General features: G+C 42.6%; 1 protein-coding gene across 1 annotated transcript in view; it reads right to left on the bottom strand.

Moving 5' to 3' along the window:
- FAM107B (family with sequence similarity 107 member B) overlaps positions 1-19,027 on the bottom strand; it is a 57,663-nt gene extending 38,636 nt beyond the window's left edge. Inside the window, exon 1 of the mRNA XM_042468215.1 lies at positions 18,773-19,027. The gene's annotated coding sequence lies outside the window, so the exon portion shown is untranslated. The remainder of the gene's footprint in view (positions 1-18,772) is intronic.
- Positions 19,028-22,390: the final 3,363 nt, after the last annotated feature.

Raw genomic sequence — 22,390 nt, 5'->3', positions numbered from 1 at the left:
TCTTCAGCTCCATGATACATGTGCTAATTAACAGGCAAAACACAGCTTTCAGTAGATCAAATAGTTACGATGCTGTTACTTTTAAATAGACAGAACAGAATAAACCCTTGAACAGACTAGAAGTAGCCTGATATATTATCATCACCTTTCTGGAACCAATGACATATGGGGTGCAAAATTGAATGCAATATTACTAGATACATCCATTTGAAAAATAATTTGAAATGTACTGCTGCATATAGTCCAGTTGCATCTGGTTAAAACCTGTTGCTTAACATCCTTAAACTGACTTGCTCTGTAATTCTTACACATCCACATACTTGAACATTTGTTGATATACATTGTATTTGCTTGTACATTTTTATCTATGTGCTATTTATGTCCTAGTTCTAAGTGGTTCTCATTTATGGTCACAATTTTGTAAATGCCAAGCTTATTTGGTCATTCTGTGTATCTTGAACAAAACAACAAGAAAAATTTCTTCAAAACCCACAATTTTAGAAACCTATTTGCAATTTAGGACTAATTCTGCACAAAATTCATACACAGTGGTTTTGCACAGAAAACGGCATTACCTGTGCAAGTATAAATATTGTTTTCTGCACAGCAAATGTCATTTCCTGTACAGAAAATGTTGTTTCCTGACGACATGTAAATTTTGTGTGGAATTAGTCCTAATTTTTTGTGGACAAAATGCTGTTTTCTGAGTAAAACAACCATGTGTGAATTTTACACAGAATAAGTCCCAAATAGCCAAGATCCTTGACAAACTAGGATTATTTATTTTCTGAAGATGCCAGCCACAGATGCTGGCGTAACATCAGGAAGAAAATGTTCTAGAACATGGCCACATAGCCCGAAAAACTCACAAAAAACCATGGATGCCGGCCATGAAAGCCTTCAACTTCGCAATATTTATTTTTCTTTTGGTATACAGTTTGCTCACATCAGTTTATTATTTTTAGAGTTGTGCCAAATTTCCCAAAGGTAACTTAATCCATGTTTCACAGTGCTACATGGCTTTGGAAATGACCTTTAAGGTTTATCAACCCATATTTTCTTCATCATTGTGATGTAACATTTCTATAATATTATATTGTTTAGAATCATTGCACAACATATTTGTATGGTGCATGCCTGAGCAAGAGCATAGACAGGTGAGTGTCAAGTGCAGAAAGACTGAGAGAATGAGAAGTGGAGAAAAGGGTTTGAAATGGTGTAGTATGAATGAGGATAAAAGGACTGGGGTTTAGAGAAGACAGTTAAGAAAGGAGTGATGAGAGACAGAGCATGTGTAGATAAGAGAAAAGGACATTGTACATACATCTGCATCTTAGTACTGTTGACATATGACAACTTAACCCAATGTTTACATAAGAGAGTGGTAAGGAATCAAAAATAAACATGTAACATCACAGAACTACAATTAATTTGACACACATGTACCAAGCATGCTGTTTAGTTATTACCATAGGAAATATTTGAACAAAGCCTAAAAGTCAAAGGTAAGATTTCCCATGACATTCTTGCAAACAAGCTTGTAAAATGTGGGCTAGGCAAGGTAACTGTTACATGGATTTGTAACTGGTTGACCAGCCGAACCCAAAGGGTGCTCAACAATGGCTCTTTTCATCCTGGAGAGAAGTGACCAGTGGGGTCCCACAGGGCTCTGTCCTGGGGCCAGTGCTATTCAACATCTTTATCAATGACTTGGATGACAGAATTGGGGTCATACTTATCAAATTTGCAGATGACACCAAATTAGAAGGAGTAGCTAATATTCCAGAGGAGATTATCAAAATTCAAAATGACCTGAATAGACTAGAAAGCTGGGCCAAAGCTAACAAAATGAACTTCAACAGGGAGAAATGTAAGGTACTGCACTTAGGGCGGAAAAATGAAATGCACAGATATAGGATGGGGGACACCTGGCTGAATGAGACTACATGTGAAAGGGATCTGGGAATCCAAGTAGACCACAAGTTGAACATGAGTCAACAGTGTGATGCAGCAGCTAAAAAGGCTAATGCAATTTTAGGCTGCATCAATAGAAGTATAGTGTCTAGATCAAGAGAAGTAATAGTGCCACTCTATTCTGCTCTGGTCAGGCCCCACCTGGAACACTGTGTCCAGTTCTGGGCACCACAATTCAAAAAGAACATTGAGAAACTGGAGAGTGGGTAAAAGGTGAAGGGTCTGGAAACCATGTCCTACAAGGAATGACTTAGGGAGCTGGGGGCTGTTTAGCCTGAAGAAGAGAAGGTTAAGAGGTGATATGATAGCTCTGTTTAAATACTTGAAGGGGTGTCATATTGAGGAGGGAACAAACTTGTTTTCTGCAGCTTCAGAGAACAGGACTCCGAACAATGGATGCAAGCTACAGGAAAAGAGATTCCACCTCAACATTTGGAGGAACATGCTGACAGTAAGGGATGTTTGACAGTGGAACACACTCCCTCAAAAAGTGGTGGAGTCTCCTTCCTTGGCTGGATGGCCATCTGTCGGGGATGCTTTGATGAAGGGTTCCTGCATCGCAGGGGGTTGGACTGGATGGCCCTTGTGGTCTCTTCCAATTCTACGATTCTATGATATTTATTTAATTATTTAAATGGTTTAGATTCTGCCTTCCTACCACAATGGGATTCATATAGTAGATCTCTACACTGGTACCAGGGACGTAACCAGGATTTTAGGAAGGGGGGGGGGGTCCAGACTAAGTGCCACCATTATAATGGGTCTTGGGCGCGGCGGTGCAGCAGCACACACCATTCATTTTTCTAATGGAAGGGGGGGGTCCAGACCCCAAGAACCCCCACCCCTTGGCTACGTCCCTGCTGATACTATGGAGAGTTGGATCTTGTATAGATTTTGGTGGCATCATAAGCCAGAATGGGGGTGAGAGAGAGAGAAAGAGAGTGTGTGTAAGTGTAAAGGCAGTTTTGTTTGCCTATGATGATGAATTGTTACTTATTAGCCTCTGGAGAACGGCAAGAGAATATTAATGATGGAATGGGACAATTACCCAGGTAATCGGCATGGATGTCTGCTTTTCACACACCAAAAGAAGTAAAAAGGGACATTACAGTTTGTCTACTATAAAGTCTCCCACTGTTACATTCCTTTGAAAAATACTTGCTTTTACTAGTCTACCACAAAGTAGCTTTTGAATCTCTGAAATTAGCAGAAGTGTCCTCCCATTTCCTTGTCATTTATGTAACTTATCTACATGTACTTCTTGAAGTTGGGTCAATTCATGGTATCAGGCCAATGTGGTTTATTACTGCATTTCCTTTCTAGGGTGGAGAATGAATTGGCAGCAAGAAAAACAAACTGGTGCAACAGTTCACAGACAAAAAGAAGAATTTGCCCTGACAGCGGTCTGACAGTAGCAATTACCAGAGCACTAGAGAAAGTGCTGGAAAAGCAATTTAATGAACAAGAGCAACAACAAACAACTGGCAGCTCAGAGACTCAGTCCAGAGGCAAAGGGGGTTCCCTTCAATTTAGACATTTACTCTAACCACTCCCATCCCCATCTCCCTTTCTTATAATGCACCTCAGCTTCTTTGTCCCAGGCAATATTTTTCAGTTCCCTCTTCCACAGTGAGAGAAACAGTGCTGGTTAGAGTGTGGAGATGTAATTCTTCAGCAATTTTGTTGTCGAAGGAAGCAGTGGATTTTTTTTTAGCCATTTTCTTCCTGCAGTGAGTTTTCAAAAATTACTCACTTCTCAAATACTACTCTTTGCCATATTCACTCATAGTTTTTCATGCAGAAAACAACATTTTCTGCACATGAAACAGTTTTTTCAGTGCAGAAATATTTTGTGCCTAGAAAAATGCTGTTACCTGTGCAGAACATACCAAAAAATGTCAGATTTTGGGGACTGACAAGGGGATCAAAAAGAAGAGGTATGGATGGCAAAAGGGGCAAGGGACAGGTGGTCTTGAGAAGGAGAAAGGTGGTGGTGGTGGTGGAGATAAATATCTGAGTATTCCAGAGGAGAGGTAAGAAGCCCACACCACTCCATATCACGCAATAGCTCCTTCCTCACCAGAGGCGCTGTCACTGCCATTCTCCTTCTCTCTTGCATCTTTGTAAATCTAATGGTCACGGAGTGATGAAGTTAAATTCACTAGCTTGGCCACTCCTAGTGATGGCACTTCATGATCCACAGATTTGCAATAATTAGACTTATGTAACTCCTCTCACGTTATTAGAGTTTATGGGGTGGGGACCTTGTAAGTAAAACTGGACATTAGCCCGCTGGACAGAAATATTAGCTCTGAAAAATACAATGGCGGGATACACACCGCCATATAGTATGTATTGTATACGTACTAGGGTTAGGAAGGGGCGGTGCTTCCGCACCCCCCTAACCCTAGTACGTATACAATATGTACAAGATGGCGCCGGCCCTTCTACATGGCCGGCGCCATCTTTACGTACTGGACGCATAGCGTCCAGACGTGTCGCGGCGCTAATGACGTAGCGAATGCGCCCTTGGCGCTTCGCTACGTCATCCGTGCGCCGCAGAAAGAAGCTCCGAAATGGAGCTTCTTTTTTGCTCCGCGCGGGAGCCGCGCGGTTTGGATGCTGCGGCTCCCTCGCGGAGCAAATGGCGCCGGCGGGGGAACGCCGCAAAGCGGCGGTTTGTATCCCGCCAATATGACTGGGAAAAGGAGGCCATATTGTAACATTATGTAAGAAACATGCTGTTGTTTGGGTGCCTTCAAGTCGTTTCCAACTTAAGAGGACCCTAAAGCAAACCTGTCATGGGATTTTCTTGGCAAGTTTCTTTAGAAAGAGTTTGCCACTGCCATCCTCTGAAGCTGAGAGAGTGCGACTTTGTCAAGGTCACCCAGTGAGTTTACACGGATGAGCTGAGATCTCTACATTATCAGGTATACCACACAGACCAGCTGGAATGCTACAATCAAATTACTTGATCTTTGATGTCAGTTTCTCTGTGTTGTACTGGAAATACCTACAGCACAAGGCAGGAATTTTCCATCTACTTCATAATAGCTTTCCAAACCAATATCTTATCAGTTATAATGTAGTATTATTATTCACTTCAGAAGGATGAAGGCATTCAGGTTTTTCCTGCCTACACCTAAGTGTACAGTATTCTGCTCATTATGTTGGTAACAAATGTTCTCTCAAGATTTTGTAATAAATCTTCTGCAGACATAAGCACTATACCATTCCTTTAAACCATGCTTCCTCTTTGCTAATAAACTTACTTGGAATATCTGTAGACTTTATTGGTTTTTTCCTTTTCAGTCTTGTGGCATCTTTATTAAAAACCTATATTATTGATCACAGACCTACAATGTAATAATGGTTTTGGCAGCTGCATTTCACTCTACTGTTTGAACAATCCAGAAAAGTAATAAGTGAGGGAACTACTTTTGATTTCTAGCCAATGTAGTAGCATGGTTAGAGTGTAGAGTTGCAACTTGAGAAAACCAGGGTCAAGTCCCTAAGGAGTGATATGGTCTTTATATCGTACATCAGTTAACATTCAAGTTGCATTGAAGAGAGGCTTCCAGACACTCTTCAAGGGTAGCCCTTGCAGAAAGGCACTGCAATAATCTAAATATGAAGATGCCAAGGCATAATCTGTTTGCCAGATTAGAACAGCTCAGGAAAAGTTATCCCTCACACACTAAAGCCAACTGTACAAGGGTACATCCACAAATTGCAACCACTCAAAGACAGCATGGAAAACACAACCCTTTTCAGAACATGAATCAAAACCCCCAAGTCAAGCCAAGTCAAGTTTTCTTGTGACCAGCAGCACCATAGACTTTTTTGGAATTCACCCTAGCTGGTTCATCCTCATTGAGTTCATTACTGAATCCAAAGAATGTTCAAGTCTATTACCTGTTCACTTATTTTAGACAAGGAACAAACAAAGCTCTTTAAAGCTCCCAGTGACCTCTGTGCATTTTCATATACTGTAGTCAACTTTATTTTTTTGTTTGCTGTTGGTGGGTATTGTTGTTTTTGGGGTTTTTGCTGTTTTGGGCCTACAAATCTCAGCAGCTCTCATCCACACAGCCAATAGATTATGGGATTTACAGGCCCAAAACATCTGGAGAGCACCAGCTGCCCACACCATGCAGATACTGAATAACATTACAAACAACACATAATCCTGCAAAATGTCATAGGTGGAAGACTGTGGGGTTAAACAATCATCCCCAGGGACCATCTGAACCTGAACTCACTCCATTATATAATTCATCCTCATTATATAATTCAGGAGGATATCATGGTTTCTAGTACTGAAAGCAGCTGAGAGGTCAAGTTAGAGCTGCACTCCATATCTATCTATCGGTTCACACAGAAGTTCAACTGTAAGACATCTAATAAGATAACTAAGGCCCAAAACACACTGCAGTAATAATCCAGTTTGAGTCCACTTTAACTGCCCTGGCTCAATGCTTAGGAATCATGGGATCTGTAGTTTATTGTGGCCCCAGAGCTCTCTGACAGAGAAGGCTCAATGTCTCACAAACACTACAGTTCCCAGAATTCCCTAGCATTGGGCCAGGGCAGATAAAGCGGTCTCAAAGTGGATTATTTCTGCAGTCTGTTTTGGACCTTGATAGTCTCAGTCACATATCCCACCAAAATCATGACTGAAATGGGTCCAGATCATCAACATTATCTAGATGTAAATGGAATTGCAATGCAACCAAATTTTCAATCATCTATTTATTGGACATTTATCTATTATTAGTTAGAACTATTGGATCCAGGAAGATTTGTTAATATAGGACTTATAATTGGGGGTATTAAAGCAAGAGCCAACAACATCCTTCTTCAATGAGGCATGAATCACATATCTAAACTATGGCATCAGCCTCATCTTAGTTGATGAAAATAACCTAGGTAGGGCTAAACCCCTCCATCAAACACCCTATCTAGGTTTTTGCAACTTGGCCTACCCCAATAGTAGAGACAAAGTCAAGGAGAAACTAAGCAACTGCAGCCAACTGTTTACACTTAAATCACTTACTGTTCCAGCTTCCCCCTCCCTTGTTACAAAGTGAAGAAAAGCATAGCCAGCCAATTCTTCATGGATGCAATGATAGCAGAGAAGCAATCTTTCTCTATTGCTCTCATCCAACATGACCACAGCCCACATAGGATCCAATTTATCCTAAGATTTCTCCACTACTACAGCCATTGCCCCAGATCCTTGTTATATCAAAGAGCTAGCCCAGCTCTACCAGCAGGGAGAGGGTATGCAGAACTGGAGTGCCAACTGCCAGACTCATGAGAGAAGAAATTCCAGAAGCTCAGTCAGGAAACCACCCAGATCTATCAAGTACCACACTCTAAAGCCTATACTGGGAGCCAGTCCAGACCTAAAAAGAGATTAGCTTTGTACAAGAGATATCACAAAGGAAGTAGTTTCCCACTCCCTCAACCATGACTCTGAGGATGTGCAAGGAAAGATATATATAAGGGCAGGGGCTTCTGATATGAGTACAGGTGAACAGAGATAACAAAAGAAAGGTTACCAAGGAGGAATCAAGATTCTGCTGCAAAGTTACCAGAAAGCAAGATCAGTCCAGTCTACAAAATCTCATGCTGCCAACATCTTTCTTTAGTTAGTCTCAAAGGTGCTACAAGATCTCTCTACATACTGTATAAACCTTTATGAATGCAAATTACAGCCCTTTACAGAGCAACAAGGGGAAAGCAAATCTAACAAAACCACATGAATATACAAACTAGCTAGCTTTTGTATTCAGTTCTCCCAATTGCAAAGAAAGTACACAAATCTTAAAATGTCATTGCTCTTTGGGATTTCCTGCTCGAGCTCAAACTAGTACAGAAGCCATTAGAAGTCACTAGCAGCTACAGCCTCTTGTGAGTTCTATCAGCTCTGTAGGACATGTATCATGTTTCCTAATCATCAGATGACTCTTGGAAGAGATGATCTTTATACTTGGGTGCCTAGGGAAATGATGCTAATAGTTTTAAAACTTGACAGCCTACATATCACTGCCACCATTCCAAGTAGTGGTTGGCATGCACTCATGCTTAAAAAAATGGGAGCTGGTGAATGTTGCAAGAGGTTAAACCTTGACAAAGGCTGTTAGCTTGGTTCACTAGCAAGGATCTACTACAGTGGTACCCCGGGTTACGAAATTAATTCGTTCCGCGGCGCCCTTCGTAACCCGAAATCTTTCGCAACCCGAAAAAGCCATAGGCGCTAGCGCTGGAAGCCGCAATTTCGTGCGAAAAAGCGCCGAAAAGCACCAAAAATTTTTTTCGTAACCCGAAAAAAAAAACGTAACCCGGAACAGTTTTTTCCTATGGAATTTTTTCGTATCCCGGAAATTTCGTAACGCGGTGCTTTCGTATCCCGGGGTACCACTGTATTCTCCTATACACATTCTTCTTCCCACCCCTTCTCTTTCAAGTTCTCAGGAAAGCAATATCTAGAAACAGACTGCACAACAACACTATAACAACCTAGTTATGGTTACCCAAAACCCTAGTTATAGTTTTTGTAAAAGGAAATTTGCTTAAATACTACTGCTTTTGCGTAACTAATTCCTGATATTCTCAGGCAACATGAGGGAATTTGTCCCTAAGCCTGATCAAATGTGACAGCTGTTACCAAAACTTTGTCTTGCTTAACACCCAATGCTACCTTCTTACACCAAAACCCCCCCAAAACCAAGTGAGGCTCTTCCACAGGCACAGACTACAAGAAAATAATACAAGTACTGTATAAGGCCTGGCTTAGTACAGGGTACTCCAAACACAATTTACTTGTAGAAGTGAAAGGAGTGCAGATGCTGAGATAATGGTCCATTATAATGAGGAGAATGCAGTCAACATGGCAAAGGGAAGCAGGTTCTGAACTTATGAATGCCTTCCTGCCACCTCAGTGCTACACAGAGAATATTATGTAGAACAGCTCAGTTGGAACATTTAGTTGTATGCATCATCTCCAGTATAAGGAAAATCACATGTACAGGGAATTATCATAATGACTGATTGCTTGACATAGACGAACAAGTTGGAATGAACTAAGTTAGTGAGTAAGGATTCATTTATGATGTTTTGTTCTGAGTAATGGCTTAAAAACAAAAAAACAAAGGCACATTTCTAATATACAGTATTGTATGTTATCTGTGAACCTCTCCTAATCTACAATTTGTTTGGATGTTTCTTCTCTGTTCAGTATATTCAACCCAAAATATCTGTACACAAGTTTATGCAATGTACGTACAAATACCACATTCTGTGAGCTCTGTACCACATGTGATCAACTGAATGAAGTGAACACTTATAATTCCCTTTTCAATAATGTGATTTTATTATTTTCAGTAGGACAAAGAACAGTGAGCAAATATGAGGTCATATTAATAATATATAGGAAGGGCACTGTAATAAATTATCACTGTATCATTCATGTCATTTACCAAAACCAAAAACTCTAATTGGAAGAATTGTGCCAGTCAACAGTAGAATTCAATTGTGACATACAGAAAAGAATCTATGTATATTACCCAAATTCAGCTGGTACATAATGATAGCAATACATGAAATCAGTGTTATTAGCAAAATAAAAAAGCTAGTATTCAACAAGGTGACAAACCTGCCTCAGGGCTGTACCACTCTAGGCTGCAGCTGGGGCCTCACATGGCAAAATGTTGTTCCAGACAATACAGAGTATCCACCAGATACATCACAAGTATGTTAAGAGATAGATGTTCCCAAAACTCCTTCCTCCCACTCACACACCCAATGCTTAGCTTCTCTACATGCAAGGGCTTTTTTGTTTGGTCAATCATTCCCTCCTGTGCACTTAAACCTCCCTGGGCGCTTTCCAGATTGGCTAATTATAATGCTACCAATCAAAAGCACTGTGCAACTATGCATTGTTGCTTTCCTCCCCTTTTTGAAAGGAAAAGGCAGAATAAGCAATGGGCAAATACAGGCGGATTCAATGACATCTACACCTGCACCTCCAAAACCCCATTTCTGAAGCAGGCTAATTACACAATAAAATCTTTAACAGAAAACACCCCTTATTTCAAGGCCAGCCATACACTAAGGACCAGTTTTGCTTCCTCCTGACCACAGCCAGCTGACTCAGTAAGCATGGCAGCAACTTTGGGGCAACTTGAAGACACTGACAATAACATCTGGATGGCTTTTTTACTTTGTTGTTTTGCAGACGGAGGCTGAAACAGTGTTAGTGAACAAAAACATGCCCCAGAAGCAGTTTCAGGATGAAAAGGTTTTCTTCTGAAGAGGGTTGGAAGTGCAATATCACAAAGGAACTCAGGCTAGAAAAAAGGTGGGATATAAATGAAATAAATAAGGGCCACATAGTTCTTACTCCTGCCTTTACTGTATCCCTGTGCAGATGAAATTTCCAGGTTTAATGGTGTAACTCAGTGTTACACTACAAATGTGAGTCTCAGGTTCCAGCTGCAACTGCTCTTAATTTGAATGTCTGCAACCCTCTCCACCCCCATTTCATCTTAAGATCTCAACCATACAGGCTTCACAATGTCGACTTCAAGTCAGCCTCCCCAGCCCCAAAACGGCTTGCTTGATGAAGAGATTGGAAGATTTCAAAAGCCTGCACACGTTTTGTAAGCTCTAGCTGGCCTAATAAAGATACTACCTTCACGTGGATTTTGTTTTTAGCATGGCTACCGGTCTAATACAATTTAAAGATATAGCCTGTAGAATCGGTATGTAGAGAAATCTTGTAGCACATCTGAGACTAACAGAAAGAAAAAAGTTGGCAGCATGAGGTTCCTTTGCATGCTCTTTGCATCCTCAGATGCATTTGGACTTTGTCTGATACAGTAACCTTTGAAATAGTTATCCTGATGTGTTCACAGAGGCAAGCAAGCATACTAGGGAGTCCAAAATGCTTGGGAAGAGAATAGATTGTCCTTTCACTATAACAGTGTTCGAAAAGCTGCTTTTACTTTTCCCTGTAGGAATTATGGCAGCCATTACTCTATATGAGAAAATGTTTCACACACTGAGACACTCTTAGCTTGTTGCTGGATCCTCAGATAAAAGCTTCTCCTATTGATATATAGTCCCATGGTAAGGTTTTCTTTGCACACAAAAAATGTTGAAAACAGGTTGCAACATGCACAAAGTTTGGCTTCTTAAGTACATTTCTATTTGCCAAACCACTTTGTATTCTTACTGATCCATTCTGGGCCATGGGAAGCAAGGAACTAGAAACAGCTCTACAGTCGGGCAGAGTTAGGCAGCCACTTTGGGCAGCAGACTTTTGGGTGTCATGAAAGGATAAGCAACTTATTTGCGGTTTAATTTGTTGCTATTGTGATTTTATTGCCAGGGATTCTGCTTGTGGGATTTTCTGCCTCATGTGCCAAAATAATTTGGCTGGCTATTATGTAGCTTGACTTAAGTGACTGGGCACCACTTGCTGCTTTGCCTGAAGCAGAAAAAAACCTTGGACCAGACTCTTGAAAGGAACAGACAATGATTCATACAAGTTAAGTGAAGTTCATTCTTAACATCCTAAAGCTGCTTCCTTCTAGAAAGGAAGGTTTGTAAATGCAGGTCTCTGTTTAAAATGGGAACCTACCTATACAGTAGAGCAACAACCTCACAAGCAACCTTTCAGAGCAGAAAATGGTATTGACTAGAGCAGGGGTAGGCAACCTGCGGCCCACGGGCCGGATGCGGCCCGGCAAGGCCTTGGGAACGGCCCAGCCCGGTCTTGCCACCGATGCCTTTGGGGAGCAATTGTCTATAGAAGCCTCAGAAACATGCATTTATATTAACATTTTTTTAAAAAATCAGCAAATTTTTTTGCGTGTCCTCCATTTTTTTAAAAAAGTGTCTTCCATTTGAAAATTTTGTCCTACTTTTGTCTTGGTTTATTTATATATTTAATTTTTTTAAAAAAAATTTTTTTTTAATTATTTATTTTTTGGCTTCGGCCCCCCAGTTGTCTGAGGGACAGCAACCCGGCCCCTGGCTCAAAAAGGTTGCCTACCCCTGGACTAGAGTATATGACTTTTTTCTGCTTCTTGCCATTATTTGAGGTAAATGTTTTTGCAGGGGATGGATTCATGCATACACCACTCTGGTAAAATCCAAACTAAGATCAGATGCATGACTAACATCATAGTAATATGTGTACTTTGTGGAAGTTCCCAAATTACAACTTCCAGTAAAAAGGAGATCTGGTATCAGGGGTGGGGAAAACAGCTTTCTGCATGAATGCTGCTGCTGTGGCAGCTCATTAAACAAGACCAGAAGGAGAGGGGTATCTTATGTCCATTCATTCAACATTTTGTTGTTGTTGTTGTATGTCTCCAGATCATTTTTTGACTTATGGCAACCCTAAGGTGAATCTATCATAAGGTTTTCTTCAGAGGGGAATTGTCATTGCCATCCTCTGAGGCTGAGACAGTGTGACTTGCCCAAGGTCACCCAGTGGGTTTTCATGCTCCAGCAAGGAATCAAACCCTGATATCCTGAGTTGAAGTCAAATACTCAAGCTATTTTCAGATTATTATTTTTTAAATGGCTTCCACAGAGACTTCAGGCTTGACCTGTTCTAAGAAGCACTCATCTTTTTGGCTGTACCCAGTATCCTCAACACTCTTCTCCTGCACCACATCTCAAATGAGCCTATTTTCTTTCTGTCAGCTTTCTTCACTGCCCAGCTCTCACATCTGTACATGGTGATGAGGAATACTATGGCTTGGTTGATTTTAACTTTAGTGCTCAATTATATATCTTTGCTCTTTAAGATCTTGTCTAGTTCTTTATTAGCTGCCCTCTTCATTCCTAGCCTCCTTGTTTCTTGTCTGCAGTCTCCGTTCTGACAAGTGTTTAATCCAACATATGAGAATCCTTTTAACTATTTCAATTTCTTCACTATTTACGTTGAATGTATGTAGATCCTTCATGGCCATTATTTTTGGCTGGATTAACCAGTCATCTGACCGCATAAGGCTGTTTCAACATGTTTATGTACTGCAACCGCCATGTTCTGGCTAGCAAACACTCATGCTTCCCAATCAGGCTTCGAGTACAACTGGAATGTTCTTGTTTCTAAACAAACCATTTTGGTACATGCAAGGGTGGGTGCATATTTACCTGCATTGATTTCTTTTAGCAGTCAAGTCTTTATCTGCTTTGAGTTCCATGAGAATATAAACTGCTAAAATTAGTCTAGTCAAACTCCACACTGAACAGCCAGTTCTGATTTGGCTTATCCTCCATTACACAATTGCATCTTTCTCAGCTTACTGCTGCTGGATCAATATTAGCTTCACAGTACTGGTATATGGTTGAGTACATGTGTGTGTGTGTGTATGCATGCATACTGCATTCTTGCAGAAGTATTCACATTCAACCCTTTAACACCTACCTCCCCTTTCAGCGTGCAAAGTGTAATGGAACAGAAAGAAAGTAGAAGGCTAGAATATTACAGTATAATTTGTTGTTGTTTTGCCTTTAAGTTGTTTCTGACTTATGAAAACCTGTAATGGGTTTTCTTGGCAAGACATGTTCAGAAGAGGTTTGCCACTGCCCTCCTCTTAGGCTGAGAGAGTGTGACTTGCCCAAGGTCACCCAGTGGGTTTCCACAGTCAAGCGGGGATTTGAACCCTGCTCTCCCAGAGTCCTGGTCCGACACTCACAGGACTATACCATGCTGGCTCTCAAGCTAAGATACAATACTACTCCTATTTAATTCAACATCAAGACATCTAACAACTTTAATGCAAAAAGATTCTGTGACCAGTAAAAAAGGAAGTGGTGCAGATGCTCTTGTCTGCATGTGGCAACCTTGCCACATTCACTCTGTGGTAAAGGCAACTTGCTGAGCTACAAATTCCAGTCCTAACCACAATGTTGTTTAAAATGGTGATCTTCTAGCACAACTTTCAAGCAGACATCATGTTTAGGTGAACCTCTGCTGATATTTAATGTCAAAGAACAGTTAGTGTAACACAAGAACTTGACTGAAGGAGGCGCAGAGTCAAAGCACTGCTTCAGCTCTAAAACGTGGGGGAACATCTGGGCCCATCACCTCGATGCTTAAATCTATCTAACAAGGGTTGTTACAAGAATAAAACACCACCTCATGCAAGGCACTCAAAGTTCAATGGCTAAAAGAAGGATTGCCCAATTGCTAGTTTGCAAGGGACTTGATTTCATTTCTAAGGCATCTCCCTCCCTCTGCATCTGAGCATCCTTGTTGCTCTGGCTGTATGAGGTACACTGTATCCGGCTCTGTAAGACAATACTGCTCTTTGACTTCTCTGCCAAGTGTTAGACACCTTATATGCATGATGCTAAAAATAAAAACATTGTAGACGAAATACACCTTTCCCCAGGTCATCCAAGCTATCCTTACTGCAATTATATTAAACAATAAAGTTGTGATAGGCTCTCACTTCAGACACTATTAGATTGTCACATGCAGGGATTTTCATAAAATGCTGAGTCTGCTGTTTAATTAAAAGCATTTAGCACTGTAATTATCAAGTTTTTAATAATAATAATAATAATAGCTCATTTGTTAGTGTGGGCAAAGATCTCTACAATTAGTGACTCCTAAAGCTGTAAATACTTGAGACAGACCAGAGTTAACCACTGTTTTTCCAGTGGTTCCAATTTTAAAAGGGGGGGGGGGGGACTAGAAGTAGAAGAAAATAAGATGCAGTGTTGAAATGTTATAAGAAGTTGTAAGGAGAGAGGATGAGAACATTTAGAAGGCCTGATCAGATGTATGCCCTGAGCAATTCAACATTTTAATCTACGTACAACTCCTGAACCTCAAAAAAAAAGCTGTATAGGAGTTTCATCAAGGTTGCTTAATAAGTGCAACACACGCTGTAATTCATTTCCCTCTGTGAACCAACTTCCTCTATCAACCTCTGTTTGCACTTAAAAAACAAATAAACTCCCAGATATAAAGGTGGACTGGCAACAGTCGCATAGTAGAATATCTGATTCTGGCTGTGATCACCAGGCACCACCAATAACATGCAAGGCCTTAAGATAAAATAGACCCAGGGAACATAGTCCAACTTAAGCAAATCATCCCCGTTTTTGCAATTCGTTGATATACCCTGGAAACAAAATAATCCTTCTTCCAAAGTTTTTTAAAATTATGAAAGGCACCATATCCATCTGATCTTGGGAGCTAATAAAGGTCAACCCTGGTTAGTACTTGGATGGGACTGTCAACAAATACTAGACACTGTATAGGCTATACTTCAGAGGAAGGAACTGGCAAAACCACCTCTGAGTCTACACTGCCTAAGGAAACCTATGACATTCATGGGGGCATCATAGGTTGACAGGCAACTTGAAGGTGCACACGCATACATAGTTTACAGAATAGAAATAATTATTTTGGGATTATTTGAAGGGACATATAAAATACTCACAATAATATAACATATCACCTGCTGCACTTTTTAAAGCATGTTTTTTTGGAGGGATGATAAAGAACTGTAATACTATAAATGGTACAGAGAATCTTTTTCTTACTCTTAGTGGGCTGATAAGCACTATGTTCAGAAATAGTAAAAAGTAGAATGGCCTCAATAGATGAAAGGTGACTAGTTCATGGGAATCACTGCCACAAGATGTGATTATTTCATACCACTTTGTAAAGCAGATGAGAACAGCTCTGAGCAGTAGCTCTGAATCTTTAACTCTCTAAATGTTTTGGACTTTCCAGAATCCCTAATTACTGTATTGGCTTGCTGGTTGGGGATTCTGGGCGCTGAAGACCAAAACATGTGAAGGACCAAAGGCTGACAATCACTGCCACAGAGGATAAGCCTATACACCTCAGTAGATAAATACAGCGGTCCCTCCACGTTCACTAGGGTTAAGGGTGAAGGACCCCCCATGAATATGGAAAGACCACAAATAAAAAACATTATTCATTTTCCTTCAGACAACACCTCTCTAGGAATTTCCAGGTCCTCCAGTGCAACTCTATGGTCACCTTCTGCCAGAGTTGTGTTGGAAGACCTAGAGATTCCTAGAAAGAACATATTAATCAAAACTGAAAATAATCAAATCCGTAAAAGTCAAAGCCACAAATGTGATGTGGAGGGCAAACTGCATAGCCGCAAAGTTCAATGCAATACCAAGCTGAACCAAAACAGGGAAAACCTACTCAGGTTGTGTGCTGGGTTCCCGGAGAAAGTCAGCCAATGTTCTGGAAACAGAATATGGAAGTAGATGAATCAATCTAGCAAGGAAATTCTTATTTACTAATGACTGATAACACTTCCAATAGCTGAAGGACTTTGGATCCAGACTATCCCAGATAAGATATGCAGGACATTAGTTAAATTTGAAGCAGAGATAGGCAACTTATGGCCGTCTGTAATGGCTGGCTTATACTGGCTGGAGCTGATGAAAGCTGCAAGCCAGCAACATCTGGGGTGCAAGTTGCCCACTCCAAATTGAAAGACTTAATATTCTTCTGGTACAGAACCCTGCATACAATAAGAGGAAAATACTGTGTTTTTACATGGTAACTAACAAGTATAAGAAGCTAGTGGTAGTATGATTTAGGGCCTGAATAGACAGGCCAAAATAAAGCTGCTTTGGGTCACTTTGGAGGTATGCTCTTTAAATGATGCATGCATCCTAAGAGGCAGGAATCCATGCCAAAGCCATGCTTTGGTGCAACTTCTGACGTCTTAAGATGCGTGTGGCATTTAAACAGCATACCTCCAAAGTGACCCGAAGCAGCTTTATTTTGGCCTGTCTGTTTGGGCCCTTGGTGTATTAAAATACATAGTTGTAAGAGAGCTAGTATGGTTTAGTGATTTGAACGCTTGACTAGAGCTCTGAAAGACCAGGGTTCAAATCCCCACTCAACCAAGGAAACTCCCTGGGTGACCGTCAGCAAATCATGTTCTCTCAGCCTAAGAAGACAATGCTAAAACTTCTTTGCTAAGAAAACCCTATCACAGTGTTGCCATACGATGGAGTTGGTTTGAAGGCACCCAAATGACAAAGTTGTTAATGGACCAAGAAAATCCAAGCAGCTCGGAGGTGAAGCCGACAAGCCCAAGGGGCCTCTTTCTGATTCTCCTGACATTTGGCTCTACAAAACTTCCCCTAAGTTTCCATAAAAGTTTGCAGCAAAAACACAGCTGCACTGAGGTCCTCCAAAGGAAGAGCCGCAAATGCCTGAAGCAGCCAGACGTCTTTGCAACGCTGCTTCAAGCATCCCATACCATAGTGTGGCGCACCATATGCTGAACATATGTCGTCCCTTTAGATTGATGGCATGCCATAAAACAATATAGTGAAACACTTCTGAACTGAGGATCATAGACATATTTGGACTCCAAATGAAGTATCAAAGGATGTGTTGGGCGGCGGAGTGGGGGGGATTTTGTACTAAACGTCAACCCAGAGCCTTTGACGCATTGCTTTTCCTTCTTATTTTTTAACACAGTCATCCAACTTTCAGAATGGGTCAGAAAGAGAGAGAGAATGAAAGCAATGCAACAGCAGGGGAACAAATGCTGACTAACTGAAGCAAGGCAGGAGATAAATCACTGTGGGTTTACTATGCCAAGGCTGGGGAAGGGGCACCTACCTATATAGCACAATGCCATGGCTCCACATGGCTGTGCCAAGTGCTGCCCATTGAAGGGCAAAAGCAAGCAACGCAGACAAAGGCAAGCAATGCGCACACAGCCAACAGACACCACAGACCCATCCCTAGGTGCACCCAGGTTCCCTGCCAGTTGTTCTCTTTCGTTTCCTTGTGTGAGAAGGCAAGTTCCAAGGCAGAGCCACACAAAGTTGGAAACCAGAGGACAGGACTTTGGGAAAGCATGCCATCAGCCAGATGGATGGGACCCTGGAGGCTTTAAGAGTTTGGATCATTGCTTTTTCTTCCTTTCTTTGAGGGACTTGGAAGCCAAAAGCAGGGAGGAGGCAAGAAAACCTTTCTCTCTCTCTCCCCTTTGCCTCCCAGTGACTTCTCTCTCTCTTTCTCTCTCTCCTGTCCCCCATTTCCAGCATGTTCAGCCCAATGGGAGCTCTCTCCATTGCATCCCCCCCTTTCTTTCCCTTCTTATTCTTTGTGTTGACAACATCCCAAGCAAACTGCTCCCAGCCTCAGGGAAAGGCAGGGGCAAGAAAAGGAAAAGCCAAGGAAGAAGCCTGGCTAAGGAAACCCCACCAGAAGTGGGAAAGGACACACAACCCAGACACAAATGCACAATGGCATGGAAGAGAAGCCCCACTATTGCTAGACATACAACACACCCTCCCTTCCTCCCTTCCCTCCCTCCTTCCTTCCCTCCCTCCTTCCTTCTCTCCTTCCTTCCTTCTCTCCTTCCCTCTTTCCTTCCTTCCTTCCTTCCCTCTTTCCTTCCTTCCTTCCTTCTCTCCTTCCTTCCCTTCCTTCCCTTCCTTCCTTCCTTCCTTCCTTCCTTCTTTCCTTCTCCCCTCCTTCCTTCCTTCCTTCCTTCCCTCTTTCCTTTCTTCCCTCCTTCCCCCCCTTCCCTCTGTCAGACCCCCACAGATGACAATGGCAGGGACGGGAAGAGCCCCCTCCCCCCCAAGCTCCCAAAGCCAAGAGAGGAAGGCAGCCCCTCGGCCCCCGCCCCCTCCTTGGGAAGCCCCTCTCGGGGGAGCCTTCCCTCTCTTCCCAGGCTCCCAGCCCAGACCCTTCTTTGTCTGGGAAGTCGAGGAGACCCTCCAAGCCTTCCTCTCAGCTTACCTCCACTTTCAGGGAAAGCGCTTCCCTCCCTCCTCCAAAAGCAGCCCAGCCAGAAAAGGTGCTGCTTCCTCAGTCCTCCTCTCTGGCCAGGCTCCAAGAGGAAGGTTCTCCTCCTCCTCCTCCTCCCTCCCCGTTTGAGGGACTCCTTGGCTGGGTCGGGGGGGAGTTTGGACCCAAAGCCCAGGCGCCTTCTTCTTCCCTACAAGGCAGAGACCCCTGAGGCTCGCCTTGGGAAAGGCGGCGAGGCGGAGCAGGAGAGGCTGAGTCACGGGTTCAGGCGCCTCCTCCTCCTCCTCCTCCTCCTCCTCTTCTTCCCCTTTCCCTTCTTCCTCTTGCTGCGCCTCAGAGGAGGGCCTGGAGGGGGAGAGGAAGAGGAAGAGGAAGGGGGTCGTGGGCAAGGGGTGGCACAAGCAGTCCTGGGCATCCCAAGACCCCCTTCCTCTCTTTGGAGGAACCACCTCTACCCTCCAGGCCCTCCTTCCCTTGCCTCTCCTCAACCCCCCAAATGCCCAGCCTTGCCACTCTTCAGCTCCCAACCCAGCCCAAGGGGGAAACTTAAGCCCTGAACAACTTCTTTGGCCATGTGATAGTCAGTATGTGAGAGTAGACTCATAGAATCAGAGACTTGGAAGAGACCCCCAGGGGCCATCCAGTCCAACCCCATTCTGCCATGCAGGAACTCTCAATCAAAGCATCCCCACTGACAGATGGCCATCCAGCTTCTGTTTAAAGACCTCCAAGGAGGGAGACTCCACTACACTCTGAGGGAGTTTGTTCCACTGTGGAACAGCCCTTACTGTCAGGAAGTGCCTCCTAATCTTGAGGTGGAATCTCTTTTCCTGGAGCTTGCCTCCATTGTTCCATATCTTGTTCTCTGGAGCAGCAGAAAATAAGCTTGCTCCCTCCTCAATATGACTATCCCTTCAAATGTTTAAACAGGGCTATCATATCACCTCTTAACCTTCTTTTCTCCAGGCTGAACATCCCCAGTTCCCTAAGGCATTCCTCATAGGGCATGGTTTCCAGACCCTTCAACATTTTAGTTGCCCTCCTTTGGCAACCTAAGTACCTTCGGCAACCTATGGTACCTATGACTGCTGGCAAAGAAGCCAGGGACGTAGCTAGGATTTTAGGAAGGGGGGGGGGTCCAGACTAAGTGCCTCCATTATAATGGGGCTTGGGTGCGACGGCACAGCAGCACACACCATTCATTTTTCTAATGGAAAGGGGGGTCTGGACCCCAAGAACCCCCCCCCCCCCGGCTATGTCCCTGAAGGAGCTGGACATCATGGGGTCTGCCTAAAACAAAAATGCCATTAAATCTTTTGGGACCTAACACCTCCTAAAAGTGCCATTGTCCCTAAAAATAGTGTGAGTCATGTCCCATTAAATGTCACAATAATAATAATAATAATAATAACAATACAATTTTATTTCTGTCCCACCTTTCTCATAGGATTGAGACACCTTACAACAATGACAAAATGTATACAATATAAAAAAAATCCCACTACCCCCTCCCTCCCCAACAACACTTCAATAAATCCTACATAAAGATCCTTGGAAAGGTGAGGAAGACAACATGCCCCCTCGATCCCTGCCCATCATGGCTGGCTGTCCAGGGGGGTGATGCCTTGATGGCATTTCTTAGACATGTCACCAATGCATCCCTTAGGGAAGGTTATGTACCATCTTCTCTGAATGAAGCGGTCATTAGACTGCCCCTGAAAAAGCCTTCCCTTGACCTCCTGGACATGAAAAATTATAGGCCTGTATCTCATCTGCCATTTTTGAGCAAGGTGATCGAGAGGGCTGTTGCTCTTCAACTCCAAGCAGTCTTGGATGAAGCCAATTTTCTTAATCTATTTCAAATTAGCTTCAGGACGGGATATGGGGTGGAGACTGCTATGGTCGCCTTAACCAATTACTTTTGTCTAGGCTTCGACAAAGGGAGCGTGAACCTATTGGTGCTTCTAGACCTCTCAGCAGCATTTGATACAATAGATCACGGCATCCTCCTGGAACACCTGAGAGAGTTAGTAATCGGAGGCACTGCGTTGCAGCGAGTCCGTTCCTTTTTCTCAGGCAGATTCCAGAGGGTGATGCTCATGGACAGTCACTCCTCGAGAACGAAGCTAAACTGTGGTGTCCCCCAGGGCACTAGCCTGTCCCCGATGCTATTTAATATTTATATGAAGCTACTAGGAGAAACGATCCATAGACATAGGGCAGAGTGTTATCATTATGATGATGACACCCAAATATATTTCTCCATGTCTCAGTCATCAGTGATGACAACAGATGGCATTTCTCCCCTCAGTCAGTGTCTTGGGGCAGTAGTGGACTGGATGAGGGAATCTAGACAAAATGGAGGTACTTACAGTAGGGGCTCCTAAACCAGGTATCGGGTTGCAACCTCCAGTCCTAGAGGGGTTCATGCTGTCCTCAACAGACTGTTCACACTTTGGCGGTGCTTCTCCAGATGATAAATCAGGTGAATGTGACGGTCAAGTGCGCCTATTATTAGCTTCACCTGATACGCCAACTGCGCCCCTTTCTGGAACCGGGAGAACTGGAAACTGTAGTACACACACTGTTAACCTCAAGACTCGATTTTTGCAATGCACTCTGCATGGGGCTACCCTTGTGCATAGTCCAGAAACTACAACTGGTGCAGGATATGGCAGCCAGGTTGGTCACCGGAACAACTAGGAGTGACCATATAACACCAATTTTGAAGTCACTAAACTGGCTGCCTATTGGTTTCTGTGTGCAGTACAAGGTGTTGGTTATCACCTTTAAAGCCCTACATGGCCTGGGTCCAACTCATTTAAGGGATCGCCTACTTCCATACAATCCACCTTGTACTGTACACTCAGGTCCTCTGGGAGGAACTTATTGCAACCCCTAAAGACCAGATTAGCTGCAACCTCCCAGAGGACCTTTTCTGCAAATGCTCCCAACCTGTGAAATGACCTGCCAAACGAGATCCGTCAAATTACTAACCTAGACAGCTTCACGAAAGCTATTAAGATGGATCTCTTCCTTCAGGCCTTTCCAGATTAAAGTACTCAACCATACAATGATCTCTCCCATATACTGTATGTTATGATTCTGCCCATCGTTATTAGATTTAAAGTTTTTATATAATTTTAATTCTGATTGTTTAATTCTTTTTTAAGGGGGGGATATGGTGTATATGTTTGTATGATTTTAAATGTATGGCGCTTTGATATAAATAATAGTTTTATTTATTTTATTCATTAATAGTAATAAAATACAATTTTAAATCATTAAAACAATAAGAGACAGGACAATGGGCATCTTGCAATAAATGGTGAATAGTCTATATTAATGAGCTACATTTGTCCCTCCATATTCCTTGAGGTTAGGGGCACAAGACCTCCATGAATATGGAAAAACCACAAATAACAAAAGCACCATGTTTTTACCTGAGAGGACACCTCTCTAGGAATCTCTAGGTCCTCCAGTGCAACAGACACTGACCATAGAAATCTTGTCCGCTTTGAAGTCCATGCATGGATTTAAATCCTGGGTACCAGAAGTTTCCATAAATTCCCCTTGAGCAAAGCATTCACTTTGCTTGAGTCATCAAAA

The sequence above is a fragment of the Sceloporus undulatus genome, chromosome 5 (genome assembly GCF_019175285.1).
Source record: "Sceloporus undulatus isolate JIND9_A2432 ecotype Alabama chromosome 5, SceUnd_v1.1, whole genome shotgun sequence".
Classification (NCBI taxonomy): domain Eukaryota; kingdom Metazoa; phylum Chordata; class Lepidosauria; order Squamata; family Phrynosomatidae; genus Sceloporus; species Sceloporus undulatus.
The sequence above is the reverse complement of the archived record's forward strand: the minus strand, read 5'-3'. Positions and strand labels throughout refer to the sequence as shown.